Raw genomic sequence first — 22016 nt, forward strand, 5'->3', positions numbered from 1 at the left:
CAGTTTTCAGAGTATATTTTATTATATACAATTTCTCCCACTTTGTTAATTAATATGCCTCTCTTTGGTTCATTGTTAAAGTTCACCTCCAAAGTTCCATTCACCCTGAAGTTCAACATATAGTAGGTTCACTTGAATTGTTAAGGTTCCTTCACTTTAAAGTTCAATGTGTATTGGCTTTACTTAAATTAAAAGTTCTGTTCACTTGAAGGTTCAGCATAAATAGATTTAACTTGAATTAAAGTTTAATTTATTTCTCACTTCGGCACATGGTGGTTTCATTTTAATGTAAAGCTCCATTCATTTGTAATCCTCATATGTAACAGTTCTGCTTATTTATTAGGGTTTTCATTCAGGTCAGAATCCAATAATCATAAAGACATATGTGTTAAAGTTTTCATTCAAGTTATCCTGTTGTTTCATATCTTTGTAGATTGCCTTTTATAACGTGCCCAGCACTCAGAGATTTTCGAAACCGTGCTTTCTTATACACGTGACCACTCTGCTACAAAGTATTCTCAATTGTTCAAGAATTCAGATCAGAGACCTTCGAAAATGTATTTTATCACACACGCAACCACTCCAATACAATGCAATCTTCTGTGTAAATTCAAACAGTTGCATACCAGGTTTCCTCTTTCATAAACACTCACTGGTTGCATTCACAGGTCTTCCAGCAGCGCAGATGGCTCAGCCTTCTGTTCTCCATCTCTGGACATCACCTCCTTCCCTTCAGGCACTCCTTGGTCAATTTCTGTCTACAGGAGAACGAGCACTGCTAACACCAGAAAAAGGGACAGCCTCTCTGCACGGCTCCCTTTGCAGCGTTCGATCAGCTCCACTGAGCCCCAGCTCCCAGGCGCACTTCCATGAACTATCAGCATGCTTCACAAACACAGCTCACTGCTGCTTATCTTGGCCTCCCTGCTGCTGCTTTGACACCACTGCTACCGCCTCTCCTAACACCATGTGATTGTGGTTCCTTTTAAACACCTGCAGCCCTTTGACAGGCTGCAGGTCCCAATGTGCAATTTGCCTTGCCTGACCATCATTAATAGGACATGCCTGACTTCTACAACTCTCAGCAGGCTTCGTCCTCGTCCCAGTACCAGAGTGGTAAAAACACCTAGTCTTCATTACTCCAAGTGGCCTCTTCTTCATCCCAGTACTGTCAGTGGTCATATATGAGGAAGTCAGGGGAGTTGACTCACAATAAACCATGAAGACGGGGGAAGGGTTGGATACTCTCAGGTTTCTCACACTTCAACTCTTTCTCTTGGCATGCAACCCTTTCATCTATTCTTATTCTTCTCGACCTCTGTGCTGCTTTTGATACTGTCGAACATTCTGACCTTTTCTCTACATTATCTCTCCTTGGCATCAGAGATAAGGCCCTCACTTGGTTTGCTTCCCACCTAGCCCCCAGACACTTTCAAGTGTCCTTGAACAGCCTTACCTCCCGCTTAGAGGTGGGCGGTCCCCAAGGGTCTGTCCTTGGTCCACTTCTCTTCACTATCTATACTTTAACTCTTGGTGACCTGATCTCACCTTACGGCTTTTCCTATCAACTCTTCACTGATGACAATCCCATCTTATTCTCCTTTCACCCGTTATCCGACAAGCTGTCAAAAATGTCAAAATGCCTTTCCGCCATCAAGTATCTGATGGCGTTTCACTCACTCATGCTCAACTCCACTAACACTGAAGTTCTCTACTTCTCAGCCAAAAACACTATCTCTTCCTCCCATCCTTTTCTTCTCTTCACTCCTGAATACTTTCTTTGCTCTGCTTCCACGTGTAACCTTTGTGTCACCTTCGACCCATCACACAACGTCTCGCTCTTCAGCTCCAAATCTGAAACTGCAGCCAGACTCAACCTCCTCAATATCAGAAAAATCTGTCATCTACTTCCTTTCACTACTGCTACACAGCTAATCTCCTCCTTCACCCTTTCTATGTCTTAGTACTGTGCCAGTCTCCTTTATGGTCTTCCCAACTATGCTTTTTCACCTCTGGACAAAGTCCTCAATTTTGCAGCCCACACACTTTTGGCTATCTATGAAACACAGGGCTAAGTATAAACATCTTCTCATCATCTTCAAAACTATCCATGGATTCGTCCTACACCTACCTATCTGCTCATCTCACTGCCTACTGTGCTCCTTGCTCATTATGATAATCCTCAAGTCACCTCCCAGTCACCACTGGTGCCCCCTGAGCTCCATCTCGTTTTGCTCTTTCTCTCCTCGCTTTCTTACTCTAGAATGCTCTGCCTCTCCCTTATTGTACTACTCCAACTCTATTTAATTCCAACATCGAAGCTCCCCTTCTGTCTGAAGAACCTTTTTCCTAGCACCCTTCTCTACTGCATCACCCTGTTTACCTCTTTCCCTATCCTTCATGGACAACCCTATAGTACTTTTCTGTCACCCCTTCATCCTTAATTTTGCACTTTCTTACCATCCCGTTGCTATGTCATTCCGTCGAGTCTGACCCCTGGTTTATATTTCCGCCTTCCCCTGCAACCTCTGGTCTTCAATTCATATTCTCTCACCTCATTGTAAAGCACCCATGTCTTCCACTCTGTTATCAATGGTAATTCTGTTTTTGTACCAAAAATGCATTGCTTTCCCTGTAATTTGTATTAATAAATAAATGAAATGAAATACAAATAGAAAATAAATGTTTGTCCTGAATTCTCATGAAAAATGATTGTAGGCTATTGCCACTTCTGCAATAAAGTTTAAAGGTACTATCACTGTGAATTATTAACGAAACAAAAAAAGCATTTCCATCCCTGCTTGAGGGATATATATTTAAAGGGGACAGCAGCGCTTCATGACACTGTTCTCAGACAAGAACATGATTGACAGCATGAGAAGAAACCCTGTCATTCACTGAGCACTCTTCTGAATGTGTTACAAACGTGTATTGCAAACAATGCTGCGTTTTACCGATATGGCCTATGCCGAATAAAGGTATTAAACAACAACAACAACAAACAGATTCAGGGAGATGTCTTAGTTTTCTGCATATTTTAAAGCATACGACATCTGTGAATTTGGGATGCGCTTTAAAAGGCACTGAAACACCCCCTGAATTCTGCAAATGTTCAACGGGATAACATAAAAGCATAGGAATGCACACATTCTTTATTATTATGGTATTTATTGATTGTGGACTTAGCTTCGAGAAGCAACAGAGCGCCTTGCAGAGGTATACAACAATACAGACACATAACAGAGCGCTTTACAGAGGTATACAACTGTACAGATGAACAGTGCGCTTTACTACAATAGAGCAAGTATACAGTGGGGTGTGGGATGCAGAAATAGCTGTTCCCGGGAGGCGGGAAGGAAAGGAACGGGCGGGGTCTAGCGAGTCATGTGGCATGAAGGGGCGATGTGATGTCCTAGGTGTTGAGGCGGAAAGATTCCTTGAAGAGATGGGTCTTGAGTTCTTTTCTTAATTTTAGAAGCGTTGGGGTGATTCTGATGCTGACCCCCTGCCTAGCCTCAATACTATGGATGTTCCATAGTATTGGGGCATAGGCAGAGAAAGGCTTGTTTTATTGTCCTTTCCTTTTTGCAGCAGCAGATTTGAAGTCTGCATGTGTCCTGGCTTCTGGTGGTGCATTGTCGACTGCAGATGCTGAGTTTCTCTGCAAGGTAGCCAGGTGACTTGAGGGTGACTGCCTTACAGATGATACAGCAAGACTTGACGGTGATAGGTGCATGCAGTGGGAGCCAGTGAAGGTCGATGAGGGCCAGGGACATGTGATGGTATCTGCGTAGACCATTGATGAGGTGTGTGGCTGCGTGTAGGACACTTCTTAGGAGCACAAGGAAGGACAACAGGAGGCTGTCGAGGAGGGCATTGGCCCCATCCAGATGGGAAAGGACCAGTGCTTGAAGGGTGGATCCAAAGCTGTCTGTAGGGAGGAAGGGCTTGACTTTTCAGAGAAGGAAGAGCTGATACCAAGCTTTCTGAGTTTTCTTCACTATGTGTGCCTTGAAGGAGAGGTGTTTGTCGATGTGTGACCGGAGGGACTTGGAGCTCAGGTGTGAAGCCCTCAGAGTTCATGGTTGATAGCCAGGTCTGTATGTCTGGGTGTTCAGTGTTGTTAGTGAGGAGTAGGAATTCAGTCTTGGAGGGGTTGAGCTTCAAGTATGCACTGGTCATCCAAGACTGGATCAGCGAGAGCAGGTTTTGAGCCTATGGATGTCCTTGATGGAGTCGATCTTGAGGTATAACTGTGTGTCATCAGCATATTGGTGGATGTGGATGTTGTGTGTGGTTAGGAGGGCTCCCAGTGGCACCATATATAGATTGAAGATCACTGGGGAGAGGAAGGAATCATGTGGGACTCCACAGGTAACGGGTAGCATTACCGATCTAGTGGAGTCCATCTGAACAGACGGCTTGTGGTTGGCGAGGTAGGACTTGAACCAGGTGTAGGACAAGGTTGCTGATCCCCATGCACTGATGTAGGGTGCCCGTAAGCGTCTGGTGGTCTACTGTGTCAAAAGCTGCTGAGAGGTCGAGTGGAAACAGGAGGCAGCTGTGGCCTTCATCAAGGATGTTGAGGGCGTCATCGACCACCTGTATGGTTGCTGTCTCTGTGTTGCATTTGGGTTTGAATCCGGATTGGTAGGTTTGGAGGAGATTGTTGGTGTTGATGTGTTGCTGCAGTTGTGCGGCTACCACTTTCTCAATGATTTTACCTAGGAAGGGACGATGGGTGATGGGGCGATAGTTACCTAGGTTGTCGGGATCCAGAGTGGGATTCTTTAGTAGAAGGAATATTTGGGAAGGTGCCGTGAGTTAGGGAGATGCTGATGATCTCCAATTAAGTTACCTTGGTCTTGTATGCTTCGCCTCCTCTGTCCCCACTTCCAAGCATCTGCCTTTGGCTACTGTATCCACTTCAGAATGTCGTCCTCCCTCTTTTGCTAAATTCAAACCTGACCCCCTTGTTGCTTACGTAAATTAAGTCAGGTCCTCCTTGCTCTCTCTTTCCCCTCATCTTGCCTCTTCTGGTGATCATGCCTTCTCTGACTTTAGTCTGACTCCATCGACTGTTTGACCTCCGCTTTCACTCTGGTACTGTTACCCGCTCTTCCCTTTACCTCCAGCCAATGAGTAGTTCTCAGATTTGCATATTTAAAATTAAAATGCAACAACACATTTGCAAAGGGTGGAAAGAGCGACTCTCCTCTCTTCTCAAGTACAAGCAAGTCCTCTCTCCTTTACCACAACCCTAAAATGTGCCAAAACTTCCTAGTTCACCATCTTAATTACAAATAACTCACCATCTTAATTACAAATCTTTGTTTTAATCCACGCAAACTGTCCTCCATACCATGCTGACTCCTTCTCTGTCAAAGGCAACCTCTCCTTTCTTTTTGGCCAATGACTTTGCAATATATTTGATGCACTTCGCTGGATTTGTAATTCCTGGCCTAATTGTTTGTAATGGTACTGAATCAGAAGAAGAGGCCTGATTCTATCCACATGAATACTGTTTTGCCTGCTTTTCAGGGAGGTGCAGGCGTCCTCTCTGTGTTGCACATCCCGTTTAAAATGTCTCAGCCATTTTAGCATGGGACCGAGGGAGGGCATTGTACCATTGTTTTTGTGGTCACAGAGGGCACACACAGCAGCGGCCAAGTTTAGGAGGCGTGTTAAGTACTTCTTCTGCCTCCTCTGGTATTTCCCCAACACATCTCATGGCATGTTACCAACTTGTGTTAAAGTTGTAAATGTATGAGCATGATTCAGTCAACACCCCAAGTATACCTGAAGGCTAGGTGTGTGAAATTGGTAATTTTCATTTTTCACTAATTTCATACATTTCTGCAACACACTCTGCATGCTGCAAAACCTATTTTTGAGGACTTTATTTCACAAACGTACCTTTGTTAACCCAATTTTGACTTTTTTGCAAAATGGCAAAATTCAGGGCGTTTGTGAAATGAAGCTCAGAAAAATAGGTTTTGCAGCTTTCAGGATCGCCACTGTAATATTTGCCTGAGAATTTCTCAACACACCCAACAAACCAAGAGGCAAACTAAAGACTGAGTTTTCTGGAAAACAAACCCACATACTGAATTTTGTTGGAAAAAATACCTACGATATAAATTTGGCATCAACAAAAATCCCAAAAAGTTACTTTTTACTGGCAATCAAATCTGCAAATTAACGTTTGCTGGAAGATTGTTGCCAAGGGAAAGACACCTTTTTTTTTAACATTTTGACTTAACACTCACTGTCAGACTCAGATGAATGTTTACTTATTCTGTTTGATCAAAAAATCAACCAAATAACATTTGCTTTGGGATTCTCTGTGAAAAGAAAAACTCTGCCTGCGTTTCTTTTCCTGCATTCAAGACATTTGTTGCCAAACATTTTGGTATTTACTCTCTACTGGAACTCTATAAGGCGTGTTTAGCTCATAATTGGCTGCCCCTTCACAGTGTCTTCTCATCACATTCATGCATTTATTCGTCAATTTCTCTCCATCTTCCTTCTTAATCCCAAAGCTACTGTTACACAAATAGAGGAGTCAGGACTATGATAATCAACGCAATTAACTTATTTTGCTGTAAAAAAATAAAGCTAATAATTAACATTTGCTTGAAAACATACCCACAAATGTTACTATCGTTCTAACAAAGGACGTGACACCGGCTGTTGAACAGGACCTTTGCTTTATTCTCTCCTCTTCCACCAAGTAACATTCAGAAACTACTGTTCCTCCGGAACCCTCAACTCTTCCCTATCCTTCCACTTCCCGCCAGTTGCCTCGCTGTGACTTAAAGGCACAGAGGCTGGTAACATCACCCCGAGACAAATGTTCTGTGGTTAGCTCAGCACAGCTGCACTAGAAGCATGGGCTTCCTTATGGTGGGTTGCGGGCGAGCCCATTGTTCCCTCTGCCGTGTGCTCTCCGGGTCAGGGGGCATGTCTGGTGGCATTCTCTTTGCCTCCTCTGGGGGTATCCACGGGTCATCGCGAGGTTCCTTTGCCTCTGGCTCATGGTCCACTTGGGGTGTGTTGTTTTCCTCTCACTTGATGAGATGCTTGAACTGTCAAATGTTTCTTGTAATTTCCTGTGTTGCGTTTTGGGCCATCACCATTGGTCCTTTAAGGGCTGTTACCCTGAAGGAATTAGGCGAGTACCTTGCGTCTGTCTTCCTGATCTGTGTCTGTTTCACCAGTACCTCTTCACCTATCACAAATTCTTTAGGTGCAGCTCTCCTTCTGACATCGGTATCATGCTTTGCCCGTTTCTTTCCTCGGGTACCCCTCAGTATGGTTTCCTCATCGATTAACTCTTCATAATCAATGTTTCTCACAAGTAGGGTGTGGACCATGTACCGCATCATTATCTTAGCTGGGGCCTTGTTGGTTGCCTCATGGGGTGTGTTGCGATAGTCCCTGAGCATCCTGCATAAAGCCTGGTATGGGTTGGCGGCCTCAATGTATGCTCTTTCTATCGTCTTTTTGATCGAGGCCATGAAGATTTTGGCCATTTCATTCGCTTGGGGCCATCGTGGCGTGATGTTTTGGTGGGTGACCCCCATGTGCTTTGCAAATGTGGAGAAGTCGTGTCCATTGAATGGGTGCCCATTGTCTGATTTGATTGTTTGCGGTATGCCCCACTCGCTTAGTACATCATCGATGATGGGGCTTCTTGGGGGAATGCTGTGGTTGCAACTTTCCCTCATGATGGGGAATCTGGAGTGTTCGTCAATGAATACCACAAAGTATTCTCCCGATTCCAGCGGTCTGTATAAATCGACGGCGACCCGATCCCATGGTTGGTCTGGTATGTGTGTTGTCTGTAATGGTGTGGGGGCCTCTGATTTCACAGTGCACTGGCACGGCAGACAGCTCTTCAACCAGTCATCCACCAATGAGTCCATGAAGGGAAACCAGATGTTGCACCATACCTGTTTCTTAGTGTTAACAGCTCCCCAGTGTCCCTCATGTGCTGTCATGATGACTTCCGCTCTGAGTTTGGTGGAAATGACAGGTTTGCACCCTCTCAATAGTATGGACTGATCCTTGACTGCTAGTTTGTTGTGTACTTTTTCTAGCTTCTTTGTCTCTTCTTGGTTCACCCCCGGATGGCTTTTTATGGCTCGTCGGTAGTCCTTCCACTTGTTATTGTTTGTGAGGGTGATGGCCAAAGCCATGTGACATCCTCAGTGCAGGTGTAAGGCATTGGCTACGACGTAGTTGATGTACTCTGTGTCTCCATTCCGGCTAGTTGGGGCACCTGTCGGGTGACGTGATATGTAGTCTGTAGGGTTTTGGTCACCGCAGGTCTATGAATGATTTCGTAATCATATTCCTGTAAGCGAATGCCCTATCTCTCAGTCCTGATTGGCATCTTCGTGTGAGGTTTCCCAAATAGGGAGAGTAGAGCCTGATGATCGGTAACCAGGGTAAACATATTGCCGATGATGAAGTTGCGAACGTGCTCACACGCCCAGACCGCTGCAAGGCTTTCTTTTTTGGCCTGCGAGTATGCTGATTCTGTCTGTGATAGGGTTCTGCTTGCGTACGCAACTATGTGTCTGGGGTGAGTGTCCTTGCTACTGGTTTGGGCTAGGATGGCACCTATTCCCACTGGGATGGCATTGACGATGATTTCAGTGTGCCATAGCGGGTCAATGTAGGCAAGTTGTTGCACTTCTGTAAGCAATTTTTTTATATCCTCAAATGCTGCTTGGCACTCTTCAGTCCATTTAAAGTCTCTGTCTTTTTGTAGTAGCCTCTTCAGGGGCTCATGGTGTGTGCCACGTAATGCGGGATGTATCACGCAAAGTACCCGGCCATGCCAAGGAAAGATCTCACATCTGCCACTTGCGTCTGGGCCTGGTGGTTGATGATGGTGTTCACCTTATACGGGTCTGTGGTCATACCTTTGTCCGAAAAAATTTGCCCAAAGAACCTGAGTTTTTCTTGTGCTGAACCTGCATATTTCTAGATTCAGGGTCAAACCTCCTTTTTGAAGGGCAGTGCAGGCCTCTAGTAGGTCCACGTCGTGTTCTTCTTGTGACGTCCCGAAGACCAGGATGTCATTGCGATAATTCAGCGCCATTTTGACAGGGCTCATGACTTGCCTGATGGGCTCCTGAAAGATTTCTGCTGCAGAGGAAATGCCAAAATTCGGTCGGCGGTTGGGAAAAAGGCCTTAGAGCTTGGTGAATGTGGTAATGCTTCTGGACTCCAGGTGTAACTCAAATGCTGCCTAATTGTTTGTAATGGTACTGAATCAGTAGAAGAGGCCTGATTCTATCCACATGAATGCTGTTTTGCCTGCTTTTCAGGGAGCTGCAGGCTTCCTTTCTGTTTTGCACATCCCGTTTAAAATGTCTCAGCCATTTTAGCATGATACCGAGGGAGGGCAATGTACCATTGTTTTTCTGGTCACAGAGGGCACACACAGCAGCGGCCAAGTTTAGGAGGCGGGTGAAGTACTTCTTCTGACTCCTGGCATTTCCCCAAGACATCTCAAGGCATCTTACCAACTTGTGTTAAAGTTGTAAATGTATGAGCATGATTCAGTCAACACCCCAAGTATACCTGAAGGCTAGGTGTGTGAAATTGGTAAGTTTCATTTTCACTAATTTCACACATTTCTGCAACACACTCTGCATGCTGGAGGTTTGAATAATGCAAAACCTATTTTTGAGGACTTCATTTCACAAACGTACCTTTGTTAACTCAATTTTGCCATTTTTGCAAAATGGCAAAATTCTGTTAACAAAAGTAAAACACAATGTAATCAGGGTGCTTGTGAAACGAAGTCCACAAAAATAGGTTTTGCAGCTTTCAGGATCTCCACTGTAATATTTGCCTGAGAATTTCTCAACACACTCAACAAACCAAGAGGCAAACTAAAGACTGAGTTTTCTGGAAAACAAACCCACATACTGAACTTCGTTGGAAAAAATACCTACGATATAAATTTGGCATCAACAAAAATCCAAAAAAGTTACTTTTTACTGGCAATCAAATCTGCAAATTAACTTTTGCTGGAAGATTGTTGCTAAGGGAAAGAGGCATTTTTTTTACATTTTAACTTAACACTCACTGTCAGACTCAGATGAATGTTTACTTATTCTGTTTGATCAAACATCAACCAAATAACATTTGCTTTGGGATTCCTTGTGAAAAGAAAAACTCTGCCTGCGTTTCTTTTCCTGCATTCAAGACATTTGTTGCCAAACATTTTGGTATTTACTCTCTACTGGAACCCTATAAGGCGTTAATTGTTTAGCTCATAATTGGCTGCACCTTCACAGTGTCTTCTCCTCACATTCATGAATGTATTCGTCAGTTTCTCTCCATCTTCCTTCTTGCTCAAACAAGTCAGCCAACTAGGAGCCTTCTCTGAGAACCGGTTAATCCCAAAGCTACTGTTACACAAATACAGGAGTCAGGACTATGATATTCAACGCAATTAACTTATTTTGCTGTAAAAAAATAAAGCTAATAATTAACATTTCTTGAAAACATACCCACAAATGTTACTATCGTTCTAACAAAGGACGCAACACCGGCTGTTGATCAGGACCTTCGCTTTATTCTCTCCTCTTCCATCAACTAACATTCAGGAATTGCTGTTCCTCCGGAACCCTCAACTCCTCCCTTTCCTTCCACTTCCCGCCAGTTGCCTCGCTGTGACTTAAAGGCACAGAGGCTGGTAACATCACCCTCAGACAAATGTTCTGTGGTTAGCTCAGCACAGCTCCACTAGAAGCATTGGCTTCCTTATGGTGCGTTGCAGGCAAACCCATTGTTCCCTCTGCCGCGAGCTCTCCGGGTCAGGGGGAATGCCTGGTGGCATTCTCCTTGCCTCCTCTGGGGGTATCCATGGGTCATCGCAAGGTTCCTTTGCCTCTGGCTCATGGTCCACTTGGGATGTGTTGTTTTCCTCTCTCTTGATGAGATGCTTGAACTGTCAAATGTTTCTTGTAATTTCCTGTGTTGCGTTTTGGGCCGTCACCATTGGTCCTTTAAGGGCTGTTACCCTGAAGGAATTAGGCGAGTACCTTGCGTCTGTCTTCCTGATCTGTGTCTGTTTCACCAGTACCTCTTCACCTATCACAAATTCTTTAGGTGCAGCTCTCCTTCTGACGTTGGTATCATGCTTTGCCCATTTATTTCCTTGGGTATCTCTCAGTATGGTTTCCTCATCGATTAACTCCTCATAATCAATGTTTCTCACAAGTCGGGTGTGGACCTTGTACCGCATCATTATCTCAGCTGGGGCCTTGTTGGTTGCCTCATGGGGTGTGTTGCGATAATCCCTGAGCATCCTGCATAAAGCCTGGTATGGGTTGGCGGCCTCAATGTATGCTCTTTGTATCGTCTTTTTGATCGAGGCCATGAAGATTTTGGCCATTCCATTCACTTGGGGCCATCGTGGCGTGATGTTTTGGTGGGTGACCCCCATGTGCTTTGCAAATGTGGAGGAGTCGTGTCCATTGAATGGGTGCCCATTGTCTGATTTGATTGTTTGCGGTATGCCCCACTCGCTTAGTACATCATCGAAGATGGGGCTTCTTGGGGGAATGCTGTGGTTGCAACTTTCCCTCATGATGGGGAATCTGGAATGTTCGTCAATGAATACCACAAGGTATTCTCCCGATTCCAGCGGTCTGGATAAATCGACGGCAACCCGATCCCATGGTTGGACTGGTATGTGTGTTGTCTGTAATGGTGTGGGGGCCTCTGATTTCACAGTGCACTGGCACGGCAGACAGCTCTTCAACCAGTCATCCACCAATGAGTCCATGAAGGGAAACCAGATGTTGCACCATACCTGTTTCTTAGTGTTAACAGCTCCCCAGTGTCCCTCATGTGCTGTCATGATGACTTCCGATCTGAGTTTGGTGGAAATGACAGGTTTGCACCCTCTCAATAGTATGGACTGATCCTTGACTGCTAGTTTGTTGTGTATTTTTTCTAGCCTCTCTGTCTCTTCTTGGTTCACCCCCGGATGGCTTTTTATGGCTGGTCGGTAGTCCTTCCACTTGTTATTGTTTATGAGGGTGATGGCCAAAGCCATGTGACATCCTCACTGCAGGTATAAGGCATTGGCTACGACGTAGTTGATGTACTCTGTGTCTTCATTCCGGCTAGTTGGGGCACCTGTCGGGTGACGTGATATGTAGTCTGTAGGGTTTTGGTCACCGCAGGTCTATGAATGATTTCGTAATCATATTCCTGTAAGCGAATGCCCTATCTCTCAGTCCTGATTGGCATCTTCGTGTGAGGTTTCCCAAATAGGAAGAGTAGAGCCTGATGATAGGTAACCAGGGTAAACATATTGCCGATGATGAAGTTGCGAACGTGCTCACACGCCCAGACCGCTGCAAGGCTTTCTTTTTTGGCCTGCGAGTATGCTGATTCTGTCTGTGATAGGGTTCTGCTTGCGTACGCAACTATGTGTCTGGGGTGAGAGTCCTCACTACTGGTTTGGGCTAGGATGGCCCCTATTCCCACTGGGATGGCATTGACGATGATTTCAGTGTGCAACAGCGGGTCAAAGTAGGCAAGTTGTTGCACTTCTGTAAGCACTATTTTGATGTCCTCAAATGCTGCTTGGCACTCTTCAGTCCAGTTAAAGTCTGTGTCTTTTTGTAGTGGCCTTCTCAGGGGCTCAGGGAGTGTGTCGCGTAATGCGGGATGTATCACGCACAGTACCCGGCCATGCCAAGGAAAGATCTTGCATCTGCCACTTGCGTCTGGGCCTGGTGGTTGATGATGGTGTTTACCTTATACGGGTCTGTGGTCATACCTTCGTCCGAATTTTTTTGCCCAAAGAACCTGAGTTTTTCTTGTGCTGAATCTGCATGTTTCTAAATTCAGGGTCAAACCTCCTTTTTGAAGGGCAGTGCTGGTCTCTAGTAGGTCCACGTTGTGTTCTTCTTGTGACGTCCCGAAGACCAGGATGTCATTGCTATAATTCAGCGCCATTTTGACAGGGCTGATGACTTGCTTGATGGTCTCCTGAAAGATATCTGCTGCAGAGGAAATGCCAAAATTCAGTCGGCGGTAGGGAAAAAGGCCTTCGAGCGTGGCAAACGTGTTAATGCTTCTGGACTCCAGGTGTAACTCAAGCTGGTGGTATCCTTGCATGAGGTCCAGCTTTGAGAACATGGTTGTTCTGTTCAGTTGGACAATCATGTCCTTGATACAAAGTCCCGGGTTTTGTTCCCGCTGGATGGCGGTATTGGCCATCCTCATGTCGATGTAGATCCTGATGTGACCTTCACCTTTCGGGACCATTACCAATGGGGGCACCCACGGTGTCGGTCCAGTGGCGGGTTCTATGATCTCTTTTTGGAGAAGTTGGTCCAGCTCCTGTGAGACCACGTTCTGAACGTGCAACCCTACTCTTCTTGGGCATTGGAGAACTGGGCGGACATTTTTGTTGACATGGAGTTTGACAAGAATTCCTTTTAGTTTACCATGTTCAGTGCATAGGTTTGGAACCTTGACTGGATGAGCTCCTTCATGATGGCGCTGCCTCCTTCTGGGAGTTTGCTGACTGCACTGCATTGGTTTTAGGCGCTGTGGTTGACTTAATTATATCTCCTGAAATCGGATGTCGATGAGCCCCAGGCAGCTCACTGTGTTGTAGCTGAGTAGGGAGCAACCTTTCGTTGGGCTGCGTATGACGTGAATGGTGGTGTCAAGAGTTTGTCATTCGTGTGTTTGTCTTAATCAGAACTGCCTGATTGAGTGCAGGGGAACCGCTGTGCCCCATTGAAGCATTCTAATGTTGTTTCTCAAGTGTTCTGGGGTTTCTGGCATGTGTATAAATTCCTGCTCCCCCATAATGTTTACTGTTGCACCTGAATCGACCAGAAAGCAGTAGAGGCTTTTCCTATGTTTGTAGGGATCCTGGATCCTCAGCACCTCTCTCGCTTCTCGATCATCTTGAATGACATGTTCATCCATCTGGCTCTGGTCATATTCAGCATTGTAGTAATATTGGTACTGGTAGTGTTGGTCCCTGTATGTGTAGTGTGGCTATGGGGGTTCGTCATATTCATCATTGTAGATATTGTATTGCTCTTGCGGGTCATACTCTTGGTTCGGGTCTTGGGTTGGCATCTCTTCCACTGCTCTCACATACCTTATCTGGCCTTGGTAGTGTGACGGGTTGAACCTTGGCTGGTAACCTGGAGGTGGGGATTGCCGATGGTATGGTCTCCCTGGTGGTTTTGTGTATGGTCGAGGTGTGGGAAGTGGTCTCCCTTCTCTGCCGATGGATTGCCAATGTTCTTCTCTCCCGTAGTTGGAGCATTTCTGGGTCAGATCTGGGCAGGTACCCGAATGTGAGAAGTTCATGCCACAACGGTAGCATTGTCAGACTGACCTGGGAGGTGCTTGGCTGCTTGGTCTTCCTGTTGGCATCCCCCTCTCGCCCAACCTTTGTGTCTGTGGTTGCATCGCCGCAATGGATTCATGTCGGTCATGCTTCGATCCTAGATTGTTTTCAATGGGGGCAGTCTGGGCATCCACCCTCTCGAATATTCTGGCCGGTTCACTCACTTCGTCTATGGTCAGCGGTTTCTTTAGTAATTGTTTCCGGAAAGCTGGTGATGTGCAACCCTCTATTACGTGTAGTCTTATAGCCTCATCAGTGTAGAAAAGGTGAAGTTGGCAGTGGGTACTCTTCACACTCAAGCGCGTGATGAACTCATCAATGGATTCATCCGGTTTTTGTTTGCACTGGTTGAACACGTATCATTCATAATTGCGGTTTGGCTCAATGATAAGTTTCCTGTTGAAGGCAGTGATAAGGGTGGTGAACTCATTCTTCTCCTCAGGGGGTATGGTTTTTACAATGGTTTTGATTTGCCCTCCCACGAGGTTGATGAACATGTCACATAGAGTGGGGGATTTGTCCTCACCTGCCCCCTTGACAAAATGGTTGAAATCCTCTATCCACCCTTTGTTACTTTGAGGTGTCAGAGTAAAAGGGAGCAGTCTCCTCAGCAGGGCTGCCTTAGATGTAGGAAGCACAGTGGGGGCTATGGCTCCAGGGCGGGCAGGGGAGCTAGGGCCGCTCATTGTCTCTGGGGCATAGATATTGGCCTAATGAAATCACAGTATGTTTGTGTCCACTGGTCACCTGGAGCCTCTGGCCAGGCCAAAATGTGTCCGCTCTTTGTGCAGGTTCCAGGTGGGTATACCCCTTGAAGTGGTTTTCTGCCTCTTCTGGGGTCCTGATGTTGTTGGGGGGGGGTGGTGGCTGCCACACTGCGTTTTACAGCAGCTGAAAATGTGCCCCTTACTGTGTTGCTGCTACGTGTGCAGGGCAGGATCGCTGTGCTTATAATAATGTTCTTGCCGGGTGGAATTGCCCTGAAGAGATGTAGGTGGGTGAAATCGCTGGAGTCCTTGTCGAGCGGGATCGCCGTGAAGAGATATGTACGTGGGCGGGATTACCGGAGTACAGGGGCTCTGGGGGCGGGTGGGATCACCCTGTGGAGGAGGACGCCGGAGTGCAGTCGGGATCGCCGGGCAGGATGGTTCAGTGGAGGCCGACGTCGGAAACATGGGCGGGATCGCCATGTGAAGGAGCAGGCTCACTGGGACCACTGGACTGGCAGGAGCGGATGCCGGTGCGCAAGCAAGAATCCTCATCACCAGTTGTTACTATCGTACTAACAAAGGACACGACACCGGCTGTTTAACAGGACCTTTGCTATATTCTCTCCTCTCCCACCAACTAACATTCAGGAACTGCCGTTCCTCCAGAACCCTCAACTCCTCCCTTTTCCCCCACTTCCCGCCAGTTTCCTCACTGTGCCTTAAAGGCACAGAGGCTGGTAACAGCAAATATTATTTTTTTGTCGCAGGAAAACAGTTGTTTGCAGTTTCCATATTCAATACATTTGCAGCAATCATACTACTTTGCAAAAAGCATTATTTGCAAATATGATTCTGCAAAAAGTGTTTGGATAATATTGTTCCTGTAGAAATGGTATTTGAACATCTTTTGGTGGATTGTGGCTGCAGGTCAAGAGTTATGGCTGCGATAAAGGAGAGCAGGTCATGGGCACAGCATGACGGCGAGTGTTTACTTCCCTTTATGATCATGATGGGTCTTGTCTTCAGACTCTGCCGAAAAGATAAACGCAGGCATTCTCTGTACTTTGTGGTTTGTTTATTCCCTCTTTCTTAGGATGCTTGGGAGGCCGTCTGTTGGTACTGCGTCAACCAAACCTGGTAAATCAATCAATGTACTAACCTTATTATGTTTTAATCGTTTATAATGGTTAGTGCTTTTGTTGATTAGCATGAGCGCATTTAGTTGGTTGTGAGCATGAGCAAGTACCCTACAAATGATCTGCTTCTGATTTTATTTTTGGGTCCAAGTAAGACTAAGTTAGAGAATGAGAGGGAGGGGTGCATGGGCTATCCCATGATTATAGGCACGTGAAGCAAGGGTACACAGGAGAAGGGGTATATATTGTTTATTAGTTACTTGTTAAATAATTAATATCAATTGAATGTATGGCCTTTTCTTGGCCATAAGAAAGACAGGCAAGCCTGGGCACAGACAGTCACTGCTTGTTTTCTATTTCGTGTTCGCAGTGTGTGAAGTTCATGTTTTATATATAGTCTGACTGCTATAGTTGCCACTTTTTGTTTCATCAATAATCATGCATGCATGCGCAAGTAAGGCAGCCCCTCCCGAGTGCTGACCTCGCTCTGATTCTGTCCCTCTTGAGCCGAGGGGGCTGGTGGCGGGATAGCATGCTCACAATGCTGGCTTATTTGAAGTGAGGCAGCACGCCAGTGCACACTCTAGCACTCGCAGCAATCACCAGTGTAACTCACTGTGTAAAGTTAAGTTTAGTGAACGCAATTTGTGAGTGTGAAGCAGTGCGAAAAGTGAGTACAATCTAAACTCATGACATGTAGTAGGCCACTGTGGCTTGCTATATGCAACTTAAAAGAAGGCAAATGAATCAACCAACTAAACATATATATTTCTTCTTTATTTACTACGGTTACTATTTTTGTCGATTAGGGGTATGAATGGGGTGATGGTGGATACTGGGCAGCCAAAGACCTGCTGCTCTGATGGTTGCAGCAGCAATCTCTGATAGTCCCATGGCAAGGCCAACTTTCTGGACGTCCATCAGCAGGGGGAGTTGGATATAGAAGCCTGCATAGTTTTGAGTAGCAGTAAACGCAGATAACAATTAATAGTCCACTCCCGTAGCAGAATAACTATCCAATAGAGAGTGGTAGGGAAAAGAAGCAGACAAGCCATTTCCGTATGCAATTTTAGGTGATGAAGATGAAAATATTGAGCAGACCACTTAGGGCCAGGAGGGAGATGATACGATAAGTCATGTATAAGGCACCTGTACACAAGTGTTTCTAGGTGCGACAAGACAAGGAGGGGGAAACAGAAGGAGGACAATCAGCGATCTTACTAGGCTTTGTGTCATTCAGATTGTGCAAGTGCAGGGAAGAAGGGAGGGGGAAGTGTCAATGGAGGTGGGGGGGTTAGGAGATGTGCAGGTGACTCAATAAGTGCTGCCAGGGGGTTACAGATACAGACCCTTAAGTCCTGAGGGAGCCCGGAGGCAGTGCAAGGGCAACTGGACATGCAGGAGCCTGGGCCCGAGTTCACGGGTGGCCAGGTGACCAGTGTGCAGAGCTATCAGGCGAGAGGAAGAGAGAAAGTGGAAGTGAAATGGAAGGTCTTGTATTGCTTCCGGAACCGGAGGTGGTTCTGCTCAAGTGTGTGAGAGGCAGAGAGGCTGTTCCAGAGGGAGGCCCCAGCCGAGGAAAGAGATCTGCCCCCCCCCGCCCATTCTCTACTTGGAAAAGCGTCTGACCCTCAGAGAATTGGAAGTGGATGAGTGGAGAGGTTGAGAAAGAAGATGTTTAGGAAGAGAAAGCTGGAGGTAGTGCGGTCCCAGGCCCCAGAAAGCCTTGTGGATGGTGAAAAGGATCTTTAATTTGATCCTTGCAGCCACAGGAAGCCAGTGCAGAGATTTCAGAGCTGGAGAGATACGATCCCTGTGCTTGAGGCCAAGGACAAGTCTTGCAGTCCTGTTCTGGATGAGTTGTAAAAGTCGAAGAGTAGAGACAGACACATTTAGAATGTGGCTGTTGCAATGGGCCAGCCTGGAGTGAACCAGGGCTCTAGAGACCGTGTGCTTCTGGGGGAAAGTGAGAAAAGGCAGAATACCTCTGAAAAGGTGCAGCTGAAAGTGTGACTTTTTAGAGACATCGGAGAGTGAGGAGATAAGGAGAGGGTGGAGTTGAAGATGACACCAAGGCTCTTAGCGTCACAGGAAGGAGCAGGAAGAGGGCCCAGGGTGGGCGGCCAGAGAGAGAGAGGGGAAAGGAGAGAGCAGGTGTCCCGATGAGCAGGATCTCGGTCTTACTGGCATTAAGGCAGAGATCATTGGTGGCACACCATTCCTGAATTGCGGCCAGACAGTCTGGTATGAGAGAAGGAGCAGAGGTGGCTAAGGAGAGCCTGAAAGAGAGCTGGGTGTCATCTGCACAACACTGAAAGTTAGTAAACAATGTAGCGATGCAGTGGGCCAGATGTGCCAGGTAGTGTTTGAATAGCCAGGGAGAAACATTAGACACCTGGGGAACACCACAAGGAGAGAGAGAGAGATAGAAGAGAGGAAAGACCCCAGTTCGACCTGAGAGGGTCGGTCAGTGAAAAAGGAGGTCCTCCAGGACAGGGCCTGAACATTGATACCCAGGTTGTCAGAGAGGCGATTAAGCAGGGTGGCATGGTTGATCGTGTCAAATGCAGAGGATAGATCGAGGAGAATGAGGACTGAAGAAGGAAGATTAGAGTCAAGATTAGAGAGCAAGGCTTCATGGGTGTTCAGGAGAGCAGTTTCTGTGCTTCTGGCATCTCGGAAGCCAGACTGGTGGTCGTGGAGACAACCAACAGAATGAAGATGGCTTGTCATACTTCTGCGGAAGATGTTACACCTGCACATGGGATCTCTGTGCCTGGAGTTGAGGAAGATGAAACACTGATGGAGACAGCTGCACTAGCTTTGGTGAACTCATGCTCCATTTCTCTGAAAAAGAAAGCCACAGTCAATGTTGTAAATTAACTTAGGCAGTAGTCATAAAAGCAGCCACCATGATCAGCACTCAAATTCAAAAAGAAATTGCATCTCATCATGTAATTGCCCCTCAAATCTCCCACCCCCGCAATTCCAGATCCAGGAGCCTCACATGCGATTGTTAGGAAGGCCACATCCCTAGTTTGGGATTTGTCCACCATCAACATGAACAAGCTCGGCATTGTAATATGTATAAAATTCCATAAACATGTGAAGGTTTGGACTCTCCGAATACCGGTGCCAACAAAATGTTGGTCTTTAATATCAAGATCATGGAATAACTTTGACCAAGGGCTTTGAGTTTTTTATGTGCCTCCAGAAATGGTGTACACAATAAAATTGCACTGGCTTATGGCACAGTGCCTGCACCTCATCGTCAAGGACTATCCATCATCAGAGTCCATCTTCCAGCACTATCTCAAAAAGGAGTCTTAAGTTGCAAAGAGGCAATATGCTTAAACATTTCTAGGTATTTCAGTAATTTTTTTAAAGCACAGATTTTGCCAGGTTACCCAAGAAGAATGGGCTGCCGCTGCAATGACTCATACATCAAGTTGTGACAACATGGCATGGTAGTTTGTTGAGGCTGCTATTTCTAGTCTAACAACACAAAGCCATCAAGAGTTTTGTGATGCAGGATAAAAGTGCGAAAAGCTTACTCATGTGTTTGTCTGCTTGACAATGGGGATTCATTTACTGACTGCTCCAAATTCTTTCACCAATTGAATATGCTGCACAGTCAGTCAGCAGTAACCCTCGGCCAGTTTATCTCAAGGTGTATTATACGTGACCAGCTGCAGCCGATGGTGACTGATTTCAAAGACAATAACCATGTAGCAGTTGTGATACGTGGTAGTAAGCTTTCGTGTGAACATAGACTCAAATGTTTGGGTCAAGAATAATATTTGGACCTCAAAAAAATATATCTGTGCAACATTTTTGATCCTTTATGCAAAAGCAGACTTTATTCGTCTGTGTCACCGTTAGTGGCCAATATGGCAAAATGCTAGTGGTAGATTTTACAATGTATTGCAACAGCTTGAAACAGGTATGCATCTAGAACACTTCCACTACATCCACTTCTTCAAATATTAATGACCGCTTTACTGCCATGCTGCCAGGAGAAAAGGATATGTAGTGAGTTTACCTATTCTTAGAAAGCCAAGTTCTCCTGCAAGGTTCACTTTACCTTTGTAAACAACAGCAGAACCAGTATCTTCTGCTATAGTAATCAAACCCGATTCGGAATAATTTCAGAATGTTTGTAATCATGGCCACTTCCAGAGTAAATGGGGTAATACCAAGGACAAGTAGGCCAGCAGCAGATCAGATGATCCAGGAGCACATGACAATGTACTGTTAAGTTATGGACGAAGGACTATTGTTAAACTGCCTTACTAGCAAGAGAAGACAGATCGGAGTCCAGAATTCAGCACACTAGATGCACATTAATTGGTACGTCCAGCAGCAATGCAGTCTATCTCCAGAACATGTCTGCAGTGCTGCAGGGTTAGTTAATAGCAACACGCAGAAGAAAATGACCACTGAAAATGTTGAAAGGCTGCAAATGGTTCGCATGGACAAACATCTACAGCCTAAACTGTACACGTCTCCAGATTCAGATAAAGAGTCTCTGGGCTTGACTGAATTTACAGATGTTGATGTTGGACTTGGAATGCACCATGTTCATCTCTAAGAAGCACAAAATGATCAAGAAGAGATTATTGTACATTGAACTTGGCACCTTCTTTTGTTGTCAGTTTTGGAGAGACACGTCATTCATGCTATAATATAATCAAACGTTAAATCTATATCTACATTGATGAAGTTCCAAAACTGCCCAAAATTGAATTAAACTGGAAGAATCCGATCTTTCTTAAGAGTGAAAGTGTGGCCCAATAACTTGTCATTTTTCAGAAATCTGGCTGATATTGTTTTATAAGCAATCAAAATGTGTACCGATTGACTATTTGTGAAACGTTTCAACCGCTGAAGATGTTTCTCCAGCCCAATGTCTAGCTACATGGAAATCATGTGTTATCATTCTGTTTCTCATTGTCTCTCAAAGAAAAAACACTCCTGGTAATCCATGTGCAGCACCCACACAAGCAATGTTAGTAGTACTGGTGCTTCTCTGTTGAGAAAGCCGAGTCCTCAGTCTAACCAGCATATGTCCCATTATCATTCATCCTCACCTCCAAACTAAGCGTAAGTTAAAAAACATACATTCTTCAGGCACAGTTGCCATGGAAGAATACAATATTGACACGTAACGGGAATAGTACAAATAATGTATAAAACATTGAATGGCTACGTCAATGAAAGGTCTGCCTTTGGGTCAAGGCATAGAAAGAATATCCCTAAAAATATCCAAATTAAACAAAACGTAAACATATCTTAATGTCTTAAAAAAATAGGGTCCACTCTGACTCTCCACAGGAACTATGTATTTACACAGTGAAGCAGCTCCAGAGCTCCTCATCCGTCAAAACAAAACACCCCAAGAGTTAACCGTGAACCATTTCAATTGTTTCCCGATCATGCTCTCAGCGGCATAGGTATTTACCATGGAGAGTGATCCATGAAGGAGGTTAAAGCAGGTTTCAAGATCAACATACAACAAAACACCTTCAGTTACTCATTTCTAATTTGGTATGTAGATATCATTATTCTTTAAACATGTATTGCATATGTCATATTGGTCCAATTGACGGTGCCATGGAAAACTAATGTCAAGAAGATGTGCGAATACCAATCCCTACACCATGACATACGTTTCTACATAATATATCATGGTAATTGAACATATTTTTTTTAAAACCTACAGTAATTAAGTACATCACCACACTGTGTTAT

This window comes from Ambystoma mexicanum, chromosome 3q (assembly GCF_040938575.1).
Source record: "Ambystoma mexicanum isolate Mex_15411 chromosome 3q, UKY_AmexF1_1, whole genome shotgun sequence".
Classification (NCBI taxonomy): domain Eukaryota; kingdom Metazoa; phylum Chordata; class Amphibia; order Caudata; family Ambystomatidae; genus Ambystoma; species Ambystoma mexicanum.